General features: G+C 41.1%; 1 pseudogene; it reads left to right on the top strand.

Annotated features, from left to right (window-relative positions):
• Positions 1-1,084: 1,084 nt before the first annotated feature.
• LOC122734031 lies at positions 1,085-2,214 on the top strand (annotated as a pseudogene).
• The last annotated feature ends 2,171 nt before the right edge of the window (positions 2,215-4,385 follow it).

The following is a 4,385-nucleotide window of genomic DNA, read 5'->3' as shown; positions in this document are numbered from 1 at the left end:
GTCAGCAACTTCCCTCCCAAGGGGAGGGCTGGGAGGAGGACTTTCAGGCCAAGCCAGGAAGCACTTTGGACAATGAACCCCTTTTATTCTGTACCTCTTCGTATCCATTGTGGCAGACATTGTAGATGTTTAATCTCAGAGCATTATTATTATGGTCACATTCAAGGTCATTTGTCCCTGGCCTGTTTACAAGGCATGAAGATACTGTCTTATTCCAAGATCTCAATGGCTCCTCAGGCCAGGAAGCTTCAAACTTTCAGTGTGTCCAAAATTATGTATTCCAGGACAAAGTCTGATCATTCCCTCCCTAGTCTGAGATTAGCAAGCTCCTGATCCTGGTTAAAGTATGGGTGACACAACTGTAGGTTGGAACCTGAGAAATTAAACAAAACCACGCACACTGGGCCCATACCATTTTTATGTTACATAATTTCAACTGAGCCCTCAGTGCATGGCAATCACTTGAAACTTCCCTAGGGGCAGCTAGGTGGTGCAGTGGATAGAGCACTGGCCCTGGAGTCAGGAGGTCCTGAGTTCAAATCCAGACTCAGCCACTTGACACTTACTAGCTGTGTGACCCTGGGCAAGTCACTTAACCCCAATTGCCTCACCAAAAAAAAAAGAAAAAGAAAACAAGAAACATCCCTGATGGATTCACTCTCCAACTCACTACAGCTGATACTTCAAACATTTTCATTTCTTCTCAAATCTCACAAGGCTCCCTGCCTTAGCTGAGGATCTTGCCTCAGAAAAAAGTTGAGGGGGCAGGAGGAGACCAAACCAAGCCAAACCAAACAGAGCACAGCTGCAGCTCCTCTGTCAGCCTCCAGTCCACTGTTGTGGGGCTGCAGCAAAAACAGCCTAAGGGGCAGCAGCAGGTGCCAGGAGTGCAGGGGCTGGAGCCATCACCAGTCTGATTTAGGTCCTCACCATACAGTGCCTGGACTTTTGCCTTGGTCTCCCTGTCTCAAGTATTCCTCCCTCCAGTGCATCCTCCATAAAGCTGTAGCAGGTGTTAGATAACGTCACCACACTGCTCTTGTCTGCAAGGGCAGGATTACACCACATCTTCCTCAAGGGTATCATGGAGAACCTGATTGTGAAATCCCTCACTAAGACTCAGGAGATACCAGAAGATCCTAAACTTGAAGCTGTCGGTGATAATAATTTGGAACCAGTGAATGAAATTCTTGAAGACATCAGTCGTTTAATAAATGTAGATGAAAATGTTGCAGAGCTGGTCAGTATTCTTCTTCACATGGGGGACGTCATTAAGGAGGTCAGTGGCCATGAGATTGGGAACAGCCCCAAGGAGTTACAGGAGATCCTGAAGAGCATCTGTGGCAGTGTCCCTGCCCAGCCACAGGGACACTATCACCCCTTGACAGGTGTTTTTAAAGTGTCATTTTGATTATGATCCCTATAATGACAACCTGATTCCCTGAAAAGAGGCAGGACTGAAGTTTTCCAAAGGAGAAACTCTCCACATTGGAAACCTCCAAGATCCAAAATGTAAAAGAGGGAGGAAGTGTCAGTCTCTGGAAGAGAAGAGGAGATTTGGAAAACCCAGGAATGAAAAACAACCACAAAAAAGAAGAAATGCAGAATTTGACTGATATGAAATCCAGATATATGAGGAAGTAGCAGAAAGACATTAGTATTGATTGAGGCCCAGGGTGGTGGCCGCAGAAGCTTGAAGAGCAGATGCATAGAATTAAATTCCACAAGATTTGGGACCACACACAAACCAAGGGAAGATGAAGAAGATGGCCAGGAATAGAAATTTGGGTCATGAACTGAGATGGAGGCAGACATTCAAGCTGGGAGTTATGTATACCAAGGAAACCTCTATGGTACCAGGATAGACTCCATCTTACAGGTCACCCAGACTGGAAAGACATGCACCCCAGATGTGAACCCATGGGCTCTGGAAGTATTAAGGTCATCTGAGTTTATGCCCTATGTCGTGTTTACTGCTGCTCCCAAATTAGAGAGTCTGCATACTAGGCACAAGGCCATGGTGAATGTTGATATCATCAGCAAGCTCCCAATGGACATAACCCTGACAAAAACAGTCAATGAAAGTGCCTGCATCCAAAGAGCCTACAGCCACTATTTTGATTTGATTATTGGAAATGATAACTTGGACAAGGCCTGGCCATCAAGAGACTGAAAGCAGAGCCACAGTGGGTCCCTGTCAGCTGGCTGTACTAACAGGCCATTGCTGAAGAATTAGACAAAAAGATAACTGAAACTTTGGAAATGTACATTTGTGTAAGAAACCATGTGCAGAGCTAGATGGGACCTGCTGAGTCAAGGCATTTTCGCTCTGTACCTTTAACTATTAGTACATGACTGTATTTTTATAGAAAATATATATATATATATATGTATTTTTATAGAAAATATGCAAAGCAGACTTAAATATATAATTTATCTTAATTTTTCTAACTGTTTAGAGATAATCTTTCTATTCATATCACAGAAAGAAATGCATCCAAGCATTTTGAATATGTTTTGATTTAGCATTTTCACCTTTTTCACCCAAATTTCCCAATCATTCACTTTAAAACAATGCATTTTGGTCTCATATTTTCACTGTGATAATGGATACTTGAAGCAATTTTTGAAAAACCCTCATTATAGTTCTCTTGTCAGTTACTCTTATTATGGGAAATGATGAATTACTGAGCTGTCATCCTAATTTAATTTCTTATGTGAGTAGAATGTTAAGAATCAGTGATATAACCAACTTTACCAACTACTTTACTACTTTACCAAAATCACTTTACTCAGTATTTGTTTTCTGTGCTATTGGAGGTAGACATGGTTGATGATCTACACATACTGTAGATCATCTTGGTTGTTTAGGTAAAAATACAATGTAAGACCTTGCACTCTGCTATGAGGCCATTCTTGCAAGCCAGCCTTTTTCAAACATTCATTGTAGTACATTCTATTGAAATAACATTAGTAACTCCGTTTTGCTCTTACCCACCATTTTGTGAAGCTAAGTTCCAATTTATTGTAAGTCACCTGATTAAGAGAAAGTCACCAAAGTACCACCCCACCTCAGTGTCTCCAGATCCCCTCTGCCAATAAGAAGCCAGGTGTCTCAGTCTATAAATGCCATATTTTCACTCTTTTTTAACTGTATATAAACTGTGTAGAAACCAGGGTTCAAGATCCTTGTACTAACTGAGAGCCTTGGACCTGATCTATTTTGCAATCACATGCCTTACTAAATATGTATGAGTCTTAGAATTCTTATTTCTCTGTAACAGTTTATTATGCACCAGCCAGGAGGACATTTTGAGTCTGCAAGTGATGACTGGACTTTCATAGAAGGAACACTGTAGAGTGCTTCAGTAAGATTTCTACTAAGGAACATTTTTGGTGAAGGAAACTCCATCCTATGACGTCCACATCCTCCAAACCATGTTCAAAGGGCTACCTTTTCAGAGGTAAGTGGTCCCTGATGATGGTACTGTGGGTGCTGGCTCTAGTAAGCCAATGCATACCCCCTTAAGGAAGTTCTTATTCATCTGAGAACAGAAGAAACTTTCCATTCAGAAGGGGATGACTAAGAATATAGATCTAAGAGGGCCTCAACAGAGGCATAATGAAAGGGGGGAAAAGAGTAACATGGCACTCTTAAGAAACAATTTTGTAGGGGAAAATGAGAGAAGGAAATATAAAAACTGTGCTAAAGCAACACAGAAAGACAGCTTACAAAGGTGGAGAAGGCTAATTAATCCTCACAACAGCTCTTTTTTTGTTTTGCGGGGCAATGAGGGTTAAGTGACTTGCCCATGGTCACACAGCTAGTAAGTGTCAAGTGTCTGAGGCCAAATTTGAACTCAGGTCCTCCTGAATCCAGGGCCAGTGCTCTATCCACTGCGCCACTTAGCTGCCCCAATTTCACTGACTTTTGATTAGTCTTTCATTGGGAAATAAGGAAGGAAAACTTCAAGATTCTTTCTGCCTTCACAACCCTGGAAAGGTTGGAGATTGCAGAGATAAAGACAGACAAGATAAGGAGGGAAATATTTTTTCCTAGTTTGTAGAAATTTATGGCGTTGTAAACTAATTAGAAACTTTAAAATTATAACTGAAATGTAATACCATACTGAAAATTTCCAAGTTATGATTTAAAGATTTTTGTAACTGCTAAAATATTTCAGTGTGTTTTTGGAGGTTTGCAGCTAGGATTCAGATTATGTACAAACAACCTTTCTCTCCTTCCTGGAGAGTGAGAATAAGCAGAACTGAAGCTAGTATGAAATGTTTCAACAAAATTCAAATGTTTAGGCAAATTCGTAGCCCTGTCACCTAACCTGAAATAGGTTATGCAGTGAAATGTTAGACTAGAATATTGTGAAAAA

Source organism: Dromiciops gliroides, chromosome X (assembly GCF_019393635.1).
Source record: "Dromiciops gliroides isolate mDroGli1 chromosome X, mDroGli1.pri, whole genome shotgun sequence".
NCBI classification, from domain to species: domain Eukaryota; kingdom Metazoa; phylum Chordata; class Mammalia; order Microbiotheria; family Microbiotheriidae; genus Dromiciops; species Dromiciops gliroides.
This window is presented reverse-complemented; position numbering and strand designations above follow the sequence as displayed.